This window comes from Saccopteryx leptura, chromosome 4 (genome assembly GCF_036850995.1).
Source record: "Saccopteryx leptura isolate mSacLep1 chromosome 4, mSacLep1_pri_phased_curated, whole genome shotgun sequence".
NCBI classification, from domain to species: domain Eukaryota; kingdom Metazoa; phylum Chordata; class Mammalia; order Chiroptera; family Emballonuridae; genus Saccopteryx; species Saccopteryx leptura.
This window is the reverse complement of record NC_089506.1, coordinates 5,528,957-5,540,166: the sequence shown is the minus strand read 5'-3', so window position 1 is coordinate 5,540,166 and position 11,210 is coordinate 5,528,957. Positions and strand designations below refer to the sequence as shown.

At 43.7% G+C, this 11,210-nt stretch overlaps 1 long non-coding RNA gene across 1 annotated transcript in view; it reads right to left on the bottom strand.

Moving 5' to 3' along the window:
* Positions 1 to 7,704: 7,704 nt before the first annotated feature.
* Positions 7,705 to 11,210, bottom strand: part of LOC136404034 (uncharacterized) — a 36,687-nt gene continuing 33,181 nt past the window's right edge. Inside the window, exon 3 of the long non-coding RNA XR_010751217.1 lies at positions 7,705 to 8,247. This is a non-coding gene — a long non-coding RNA (uncharacterized lncRNA). The remainder of the gene's footprint in view (positions 8,248 to 11,210) is intronic.

Sequence of the window (11,210 nt, the reverse complement as noted above, 5' to 3'; positions counted from 1 at the left end):
TGTGACCTTCATCCTCAGGTGGGGACCCAGCTGTAACCTTCGTCCCCAGGTGGGGACCCAGCTGTGACCTTCATCCCCAGGTGGGGAACCAGCTGTGACCTTCGTCCCCAGGTGGGGACCCAGCTGTGACCTTCTTCCTCAGGTGGGGACCCAGCTGTGACCTTCATCCCCAGGTGGGGACCCAGCTGTGACCTTCGTCCCCAGGTGGGGACCCAGCTGTGACCTTCGTCCCCAGGTGGGGACCCAGCTGTGACCTTCGTCCCCAGGTGGGGACCCAGCTGTGAGCTTCGTCCCCAGGTGGGGACCCAGCTGTGAGCTTCGTCCCCAGGTGGGGACCCAGCTGTGAGCTTCGTCCCCAGGTGGGGACCCAGCTGTGAGCTTCGTCCCCAGGTGGGGACCCAGCTGTGACCTTCGTCCCCAGGTGGGGACCCAGCTGTGAGCTTCGTCCCCAGGTGGGGACCCAGCTGTGACCTTCGTCCCCAGGTGGGGATCCAGCTGTGACCTTCGTCCTCAGGTGGGGACCCAGCTGTGACCTTCATCCCCAGGTGGGGAACCAGCTGTGACCTTCGTCCCCAGGTGGGGACCCAGCTGTGACCTTCTTCCTCAGGTGGAGACCCAGCTGTGACCTTCGTCCCCAGGTGGGGACCCAGCTGTGACCTTCGTCCCCAGGTGGGGACCCAGCTGTGACCTTCTTCCTCAGGTGGGGACCCAGCTGTGACCTTCGTCCCCAGGTGGGGACCCAGCTGTGACCTTCGTCCCCAGGTGGGGACCCAGCTGTGACCTTCGTCCCCAGGTGGGGACCCAGCTGTGACCTTCATCCCCAGGTGGGGACCCAGCTGTGAGCTTCATCCCCAGGTGGGGACCCAGCTGTGACCTTCATCCCCAGGTGGGGACCCAGCTGTGAGCTTCATCCCCAGGTGGGGACCCAGCTGTGACCTTCATCCCCAGGTGGGGACCCAGCTGTGACCTTCATCCTCAGGTGGGGACCCAGCTGTGACCTTCGTCCCCAGGTGGGGACCCAGCTGTGACCTTCATCCCCAGGTGCTGGCTGTCTGAGCCTGGAAAACAAGGCTGCAGGAGGATAAATCCTGAATCCCATCAGCCATGTCTTAACCTCTTTTGTGTGTGTGTGTGTGTGTGTGTGTGTGTTTTTAAAATAATTAATTCTATTTGCTTCCCCCAAGCAAAATGAAGGTTCTCACAAAAAGGATTATTCCATTTTGTCTTCAGGGATGCTAATGCTCTCCTTCAACCAACACGATACTGCACCGAACACCAAAGGCAAACACTCAACCAGTAGTGGTGTGATCACAGCATAAGTGATAAAGATGTCCTTCACTGCCGGGTAGGTATACAATGAATGTCTCTAATATATAATCAATCGTACACCCACACACTTCATCAGTATATAATATAAACTAGAACATGATTACTGACCACACACAACACAGCCAAAAGAAAGGTTCAATTAGAAATGCCTGTGTAGATTGTTCTGGAAAAAGACCTGTTAAACACCCGTGATTGAAAGAAGCGATATTAAATAAGTGGGAATCAACACATAGTCAGAGTTGGGGAAATTTTTCAGGAGAAAACATTGTTGATGGCATTTAAAATTCCCACAGCTTCCATCTGAAGCAGTGAGGAGTCAAAGAGATAATTAATAATTAAAACAAGGAGACACACACGGTGAGCACAGGTTTGTAGAATTCCCGGAGGAAAGGGACTCCTTCTTTAAGCTGAGTGTGGAACCGTCACCCACAGGAGAGAGGTCTTGAGATTGGACGGTACCGCCAGGGCAAGAGGCAGGTGGGCCGGGGGCCACTCGGAGCAGAAGTGGGAAGAGAGGGCACAGGCAGCCTCTGGGGGGCAGCGTGGGCAGGCTGGTTCCCGGCACCTGTGCGAATTCCCTGTGTGCCCTGCTGCCCCCACACGATGGACCCGAAGGGCGGGGCCCGGATTCCAGGGCCTTTAGCACAGTCAGCATTTGGGCAGGTTCACCAACAATTAACAAATGCACATGAAAAGGACACTGGGAGTTCAAGGACATGCACATCCCAAAATACAGACCCCGCCCCTAGACTGCCCACAGAAGGGAAACAGGACACCCCACCTGGGCGGGTGCTGGTGGGGTCAAAGCTTGTGGACGTGCCTTGCAGGCCAGGAAGGTCCGTGGAGCAACAAAGTGCCCCAATGGGGTGACGCGAGTTTCCCTCCTTCTGTGTCTCTTAATCAAACCCGGACCCCGGCTGAGGAAGGAGAAAAGGCAGAAGGAATCCGACGACACCACCCAGGAGTGGAGGCTGCATCCACCCACGGGAGAAGGCTGCACACGTGAGCAGTAGAGCTCCACCTGTCCGCAGGGGGTGACTCGAGGTCAGCATGAGTCATCAGGCAAAGTGCAGAACAAGCCATTCCCAAAGAGACAGATCTGTGGGCTCCTTCCCCGTGAATTCCCTAGAGCGGTCAGCTTCCCTGAGACAGGGGACAACGGGGGCAGACAGGGTCTGTCATCAGTGGAGGCCCAGGAGGCCTGCATGACACAGGAGAAGACTAGTGTGTCATAGAAACAGCTGCAGTGCAACAACATGACAAGCCCGAGAGGGGTCGACCACGATGGCTGCACTGAGTGCGGAGGGGTCAGGGCCGCAGAACAGGATCCTCAGCGCATTACTACTCGGCTCACCTCACATGCATCTGACCACTCAGAAGGTACAGATTCCTGACTGTAAGGACACGAGTCCATCTAAGATGAAAAGTCCTGAGAACTGTAATGGACCAAGGACAGGGCATTCCTGTAAGACAGCCTTCCTTCCAAGGGCATTATGCTAATTGGATGGTCACTTCCCAATGTCATGTGATATCAACCAGCTTAAAGGTCAGAAGAACTGGAAATGCTTCCAGTGAGGCGTCCTCAGTCCCCCTGGAGGCTCCATCTCGTGGGGCAGAGAAGTTCCCTCACTGAGTGTTCTGAGGATCTGCTGAGGGACCAGATGATCACAGCTGGGTTTCAGGTAGGTTTCCTTAATTTTCTTTTTTTCTTTTTATTTTGTAGGTATTTCCTTTCACTTGAGTCCTTATAGAGTTCATAGAGTAGGTCATGGAAACTAGGGAGTGACCGGCTTTAGGCAGAGGAGTAAGGATTAAGTTTAATAGTAAATCTGAGCACAGAGAAAATGGACACCTTTCAAAGGCTAAGTGTAGCCTCAAAATTAAATTCCAAAGGAAATGGACCCATCGCTCTGGTGGTGGGAGCCGGAGACTGGGCTCTTACAGAAACTGGGTGGACCGGGCTAAGAGCACGTAAAGTCAAAATGATTGATTTGTTCAGAGTCTGTCGGAAGTCGATCACCAGCTGCTGGTTGACACAGTCACAGCAAAGAAGAGGCACAACGATACTTCCCCCCTCAACTTTTTGAATTAATTTGGTTTTTTATCCCCCCTTTTCTGGGTATGTGCTATCATTGATGGCACAGGGATAATAGCACCATGCTTTCCCTGCAGATTTGTAGTAATTTCTCTGGAAATGAGACAGAGGCTGTGAGTTCCACAGAAAAGCCTATAAACCCCCTTGCCTGGGTCCATAGACATAGGAGGCTGGCTATGATATCCCCCCAAAAGGACTAAGTCTGTGGGAAAATTCCCTCCTATAAATCTTATTAGGAAAAAATAGATTGTGACTGATGAGTAGGTAGAAAACAGTAACTATACACAAAAGCACCTTTCAGCCTTCACCTAATCCATTACGTTACCTCCCTAGCCTTTTCATGTAATAGAATAGAAAACCTTTCCGTTCCTCTTGCATTCCTGACCTGCAGGTGGTGGAACACTCTGAGAAAAATAAAGTTAGAACTTAACTAGTATATGAATATAGTAGACAAATAATGTGCGACTAGACAATAGGCCATTAGGTAAGGTAGAGTTTTTAATCAATACTGACCTTTTAGAAGCTTTCACAAAATCATTGTTGCTGTCTTCAAGTTATTGTATAACTGTACTTAGAATGACTTAACACCTGATTTATAGCTTATAGAAATGTACTAACCATTGCCTAGAAATATGTAACCATCGTGAAACAAAACGATTATTGATCAGTGTATTCTGTATACAATGTGATTGTAACTTAGTGTGTGTGTATAAAAATAAAGCTGCACTAGCCATTGGCACAGATGCCTGGCAGTGAATGCTAAAGAATTCGGCTCTCTCACTCGTTGTGTGCCAACACCGTCTCTTCCTGTGGGACTCCTGAATTCCCCACGGGCTGGACCCCGGCATTTGGTGCCTGGACAGAGACCCACAGGTAAGCCCCCCTCGTTGTCTCAGGATGGATAGGACTCCAGTCAGGGTGCTGAAGACCCCCCTGTAAGGAAGACAAGGTGAGGATAGGTGGAAAGTAACAGAACTTGAGATTTTGAGAAGTCATGGGCTTACTGAGTCTAAAGAAAGAAGACTCATTACAGGAATTATTTAGCATATAAGCATACACTTTCTCTGAAAGGAGATAGTGTTTCCCCTTAACAAGTAGCTCATTTTCTGCATGTTGTACAAGAATGTTCTCCATGGTTTTCAGAAGGAGGAACGCTGAGTCTCAACACATGGGCTAAGGCTGGAGAAAATCTGAAACTCTATTATGAGCTACATGGGCCAGAAAAGGTCCCAGTTGATCCATTTGCATTATGGAGCTTGATTAAAGATGCCTTAGATCCAGAACATGAGGCACATCAATTTTCAAAAGCAACTGCTTTTCCAAAAGAAGAGACTCCATTAATTAGAAATAGAAGGCAGTCTCTAGATAGTGCAGACTATGGAATGGCCTCTTTAAAATTGAGTAAACATCAGGATGATAATGAAGACCATTTATCACCATCTGATGAGGCTGCATTAGAAGATGAGGCAGTTGAATATAATAGGGATAGTGAGGATTGGGGTTCAAAAATAGTCCTGCCTATATTACATCCCCCCAAGACTGACAAAAAGGATGAAAATAAGGTTATTAGAATGCCTTTGCCTCTACCAGTGCAATGACCAGATGTTAATAAAAAGGAAAAATCAGGGTTGACAGGGTTGCAGAAGGCAATTCAAGCTTCTTGCGACCAGGGGGAAACTGATCTGGCATTATGTTTCCCTGTGGCTGTGGCTGGTGAATTTGATGATGAGGAGGTTCCTACATGGGAGCCGCTTTCTTATAAATTATTGAAAGAGTTAAAAATGGCTTGTCGTCCATATGGACCCAGCTCTCCTTATACTATGTCCTTGGTGGAAACAGTTTCTCATAATTGGATGACTCCTTATGATTGGGAACAGGTAGCTAAAAGCCTGTTTATCTGGAGGAAATGACCTCCTTTGGAGAGCTGAATATGAGGCGCAAGCTAAACAACAGACAGTTAGGAATCGGAGGTCTCATAACCCCTTAATTAGAGAAATAATCACAGGGGAAGGAGATTTTGCTGATGTTAGTAACCAGTTAAAACTCTCTAAACCAGCTTTGCTGCAGGTGAATGGCTGCGCTGTGTCAGCTTGGAGAAGGTTGCCGGCTCCATCTAGTGGAGATGTGACTGCAGTGGGATAAAACAGAAAGGTGCTGAACCTTGTGAGGATATTGTTGCTCGGTTGATTCAGGCAGTCAGAAGAGTTATTTCCAATGAGACAGCAGGGGATATCTTAGTTAAGCAATTGGCTTATGAAAATGCTAATTCCACCTGCCTGGCCATGTCATCATCAGTAGGAGAGAAGGAACAATATGGAAGTTCATCAAAGCCTGTCAGGATGTAAATCCTGCCTTTATTCAGGGAGTGACTATTGCTGCAGCTCTAAAAGGAGAAATGTATCCTCAATCTATTAAAATATGTATCAAGAAAAAAATGCCCTCTAACAATGAGGCTTCCTCTAAGGCAGAGGTTCTCAACCTGTGGGTCACGACCCCGGCGGGGTCACCTAAAGCCATCGGAAAATACATAATGCATATCAGGTATTTACATTCCGAATCATAACTGTAGCAAAATTACAGTTATGAAGTAGCCACTAAAATTATTTTTTGGTTTGGGGTCACCGCAACATGAGGAACTGTATTGCAGGGTCACGGCATTAGAAAGGTTGAGAACCACTGCTCTAAGGGAAGCCCTACCGGTTTTACTTGTAACCAAACGGGCCACTTTAGCCGACAATGCCCTAACAAGAGTGGGCAAGCTGGCCCTGGAGTGCAAGGGACAGTCCCCATAATTAATAATGCCAATAATAATGTCCCATTACCTAAGACTCTATGTCCACGCTGTCAAAAAGGACTACATTGGGCAAAGCAGTGCCGTTCTAAATTTCACAAAAACGGACAGACAGCCATTAGTACCAAATTTAGGGACAGGATGGCAACCCCCACAAAACCAAAATCTGGCAAGTAATCAAAGTGGCAATCAGGGAACCTGGCAAGGGGACCAGCCCCAGGTCCCGATAACAATTGGGGCCAGCCTGAATCCATCTGCCAACTACGGTCAGTCTTAGACCTCTCCAGGGCAACTCCAGGCAGCGCAGGACTGGACCTCTGTTCAACCGCCTCAGCCATATTAACACCTGACAGTCCTGTGGTTACATTACCAACAGGAATTAAAGGTCCCCTTCCTAAAGGAATGGTTGGATTATTAATTGGCAGAAGTTCTACATCTTTAAAAGGAATATATGTTATGCCAGGAATAATTGATTCGGACTATGAAGGGGAGATAAAAGTAATGATTGCTCCCCCAATTAAAACGCTTGAGATTTATCCTGGCCAAAGGGTTGCCCAGCTTTTACTGTTGCCTTATTGTGCAGTTGGAAAGCCTATATCTGAACAAAAACGGGAGAAGGTGTTTTGGCTCCAGTGATTTTGTATTCTGGATACAAGAAATTAAGAAAACCCAGCCATTAAAGAAATTGAAAATCTCAGGAAGGGAAATGAGGGGCTTTTCGTATCTATACTGGGGCAGACGTCTCCTGTATCGCTAGCAAAGATTGGCCTCGAGCCTGGCCGACTAGCTAACTCCAACCTCATTGGTTGGACTTGGCCAGGCTCCAAGTGTTGCTAAAACTTCTCAAATATTAACTTGGCAGGATGAAGACAGTAACCAAGGAAATTTCTGCCCCTATGTAATTTCAAGTATACCATTATCTCTCTGGGGGAGAGACATTTTAGAACAGATGAGTGTTTAACTGTATAGCCCGGATTCAAAAGTAACTGCACAAGTGTTGCAGATGGGCTTTGACCCTAATCGTGGGCTAGGAAAGAAACAGCAGGGCCAAGTTTATACAGTTCAGGTGCTGGTGCTGGAGAATCAAGGAAGACATGGTATAGGATATACAAATTTATAGTTGGGGCCACTGAATTATCAGCTGCCAACCCCATTAACTGGAAGTCTTAACAACCCAGTATGGGTAGAATAGTGGGCCCAGAATTCAGAAAAAATTAAGGCAGCCAGAGAATTAGTTATGCAACAATTACAGGATGGACATATACAAGCTTCTAATAGTCCATGGAATACTCCTATTTTTGTTATTAAAAAGAAATCAGGAAAATGGAGACTGTTACAGGACCTTAGGGCTATAAATGCCACTATGGAGGATATGGGGTCACTACAACCTGGACTCCCCTCACCAGTCGTAGTGCCTCATGACTACAGTGTAATTATTGTTGTTGTGAGTCGGGGGCGCAGAGAGAGAGAGAGATCAGCAGACGAAATATTCGTGAACTAGCGAAGGACCACAGCTCGCTCAGGCAAATGGCGCCAAGTTCTCGCTGCGTCCTCTTTTTATTCACAAGGTTTCAAGAAACTTGTTTACTTAGAAATTGGCATAGCATCAAGCATAACCTTTACTTAAAGATACATGGAATACATCTGCAGAATAGCTTAATAACAATATAATATCAAAAAGCATTAACTGCTATTGCTTCTATGGTTCCCACAACATTCCTTTCTTTTATCTCAAGGGATCGATAGCCTTGAAGGGAACAGAAATCTTATGAGAATGTTTTACTGAGAAGAAAGCCCAGCAACCACCTTTCGTCACATAGACCTGTTTCAGTGACCCGCCTTCGAGTCACAAAACAATTCTCTTGGCAAAACATTCTTTTCTCGTTGGCTGTGTTCCCATCCAAGGTCCTGCAATGGATTATTCCACAACATTTTTCTCTTTTTATTTTATGCTGAATGTTATGAAGCACCACAGAAAACACAGTCTTCTGTTGTTCATCCTTTATTTCTCTTGCTTTGATTCGTCGTCAGACTATATATAAAAGAAAACATAGAATTAATACTATTATAAAGCGTCCCACAGTGGATCCCAAAAATCCTTTAATATGTTCAATAGGATTTAATTGTGATAAATTATCCATCAATCCTTTCAATATAGGTTGACCTGTTAGAGTTTCTAATTTTCTTTGAAAAGCTTCACGAATATGTCTTTGTAATTTAATGATTTCTTTAGTTATATTATCATAACTTAACAAATGCTTTTTAACATTTCCCTAAGGGAAATAAATATGATTTTAAGTAATAGGGGTTACACCAAAAGTAGTTACATTCTAATCACATCTTAGCTGAATTTGTCTTTGCAGGCTAACAATTTGATATCTTAACATAATCATAGTCTGTTCTAAATCATTAACTTTAGTATTAATGTTATTATCTATATGTTACTGAGAAGTCCACAGTTGTTCAGAATCTTCATGCCATTTTGTATAAAGTCCACAGTCTGTATACTTTGATGTAATGTAACTCCAGATACAGCAGCTGCGGTGGTTACAGCTATTAGTCCTATAATGATGGCGATAATCAGTTAAACCAGTCTCTTGGTTCACTTCAAGGACTTAATAAGAAGTTGTAACAGCATCATGGAAGGGGAACCCTGCCACATCCGATGCATCTGTACTGGAATCCAGACTCCTGTTTGGTTCTTAAAATGTAAAGACTTGGACTATTTTCATTTAAAAAATAGAAGTGTTAATACATGTATAAAAAACACACTTATTGCAAGTTATTGAATAATTTTTAGCTGTCTATTTGGTTTCACCTATAATAAACATGTAAGGCAATCAAACACAAGCAGATATGAAATGTGTTTCATTTTTCTTAAAGATTAACATAATAGGACTAGAAGGATAATTTCTCCAAATTTTTTTCTTTCTACACTGACATATGTTTAAGTGCGTGGCTACTTTCTACAAATGATATTGTATAGGACCAAATTTTATATGAGGAGCTTGAGGTGACATCCCTCCTCCATGCCATATGATAGGATGATTACCTTGACCACCAGCTGTAATTAAACCATTGTTCTTATGCCACCTTAAATCAGCACCCTGCCCTTTAACTCAGGCGTAACCACGAGTACTTTAATCTATGATGTTTTATGTACAGAAGTATTACTTTTAAATCCGTATCCTTGTAACAAACAATTTTTTCCCTTCCCTTTTACTGTTATTTTTGACAATAGAGAGCCAAGCTTGAGCTTTTATTTTCAGACAATGTGGCTCATGTCCTATACATATAGGTAATTCCTCAACTCCTGTTGTATAATTTTCTAATTTCATGCGTTCTTCCAAAGGTGCTAAGAAACCTATATCATTAAAAGGTCCTAGAAGAGCCAATTAGAATCATTAACAAAAATAGGAAAGGCATTATTTTTCTAATGAATAGCTCTACTTAATAGAGGATTAGGGACATATGCCTAATAACTAAAATTTTCAGCTCTATTTACCAGAATTGTTACCAAAGCAATCATTGCTAAAAACAGGTTAGTAGCATTATTTTCTTTTCTAGTAGCTTGTTTGTAGCATCTTTTTTTTTTACCATTAAAGATCAGCTTTTTAAGTTGACCCCAACTTGGTATTTTAGCCTTTTCAATACCAAGCAGCACCACCTTTAAGATTCTTCTTTTGAAATTTATTTCTTCTATCTCAGCAATAATAGGTGGATATAGAAAGAATCTGTTGTTCTTATTCATGTTGTTAGTTTAATTCTATGAGCAGGAATCCAGAGGACTTCACTGGATTCTGCAATGACACAAGCAAACCCTCTTCCCCAATGTTGCACTACACTAGGTACCTATTGATCCAACTCATTTTTATAATTCACAGGTTGATTAATCTTAGAACTGTTATTTTTTTGTCCAATGTCTGTCTGCAGCAGTCAAATTGTTTTCTCCTGCCTTTAAGAAATTTAAAGTAAATAAAGCTTTGTGTAACATAATTCTAGAGAATAATCTTCCTTCTCTCTCCTTTTTAAGTAACATATTTTTAGAGTGCAGTTACTGTGTTCAATAATTGCTTGTTGTCTGACCAGATGGTGTCGCAGTGCATAGAGCGTCGGACTGGGATGCGGAAGACACAAGTTTGAGACCCCGAGGTCACCAGCTTGAGCGCGGGCTCATCTGGCTTAAGCAATAAGCTCACCAGCTTGAGCCCAAGGTCGCTGGCTCCAGCAAGGGGTTATTTGGTCTGCTGAAGGCCTGTGGTCAAGGCACATATGAGAAAGCGATCAATGAACAACTAAGGTGTTGCAACAAAAAACTGATGATTGATGCTTCTCATCTCTCTCCATTCCTGTCTGTCTGTCCCTATCTATCCCTCTTTCTGACTCTCTCTCTGTCTCTGTAAAAAAAAAAAAATTGCTTGTCCTTTTAGATTATATGAAATTCTAGTAGTATGTTTAATATTCTAAAATGCTAAGAATTGTTGAAATTTAGCAGATGTATAGGCCAGACTATTGTCAGTTTTAATTGCTTTAGGAATGCCTATAACATTAAAAGCTTCAATTAAGATGTTGAATGACACAATCAGCCTTTTCTCGAGGCAAAGGTGTGGCCTATCAAAAGGAAGAATAAATATTAATAAAACTGTACATGAGATAGTTTTCTAAAAGAAGAAATATGAGTAATATATATTTGCTACAGTGTTGTCCTCTAGGATTCATTCCTCTCGGTAATGGAGGAGCATTTATAATACTATACTGAGGAGAGTTTTCAACAATATTCCGAGCTTCTTGCCTGGTTATTCTAAATTTTTGCATTAAACCTTTTCTATTTGTATGAGTCTCTGTATGAAATTTAGTAGCTATTTCTGTTGCTCTAATGAGTAATTGATTAACTTTATTATTTGTATTAGACATAGATCCTGGTAAAGCTGTATGAGAACGAATGTGAGTTATATAGACAGGCGAATTTTGTTTTTACAATAAAAGTTGTAACTC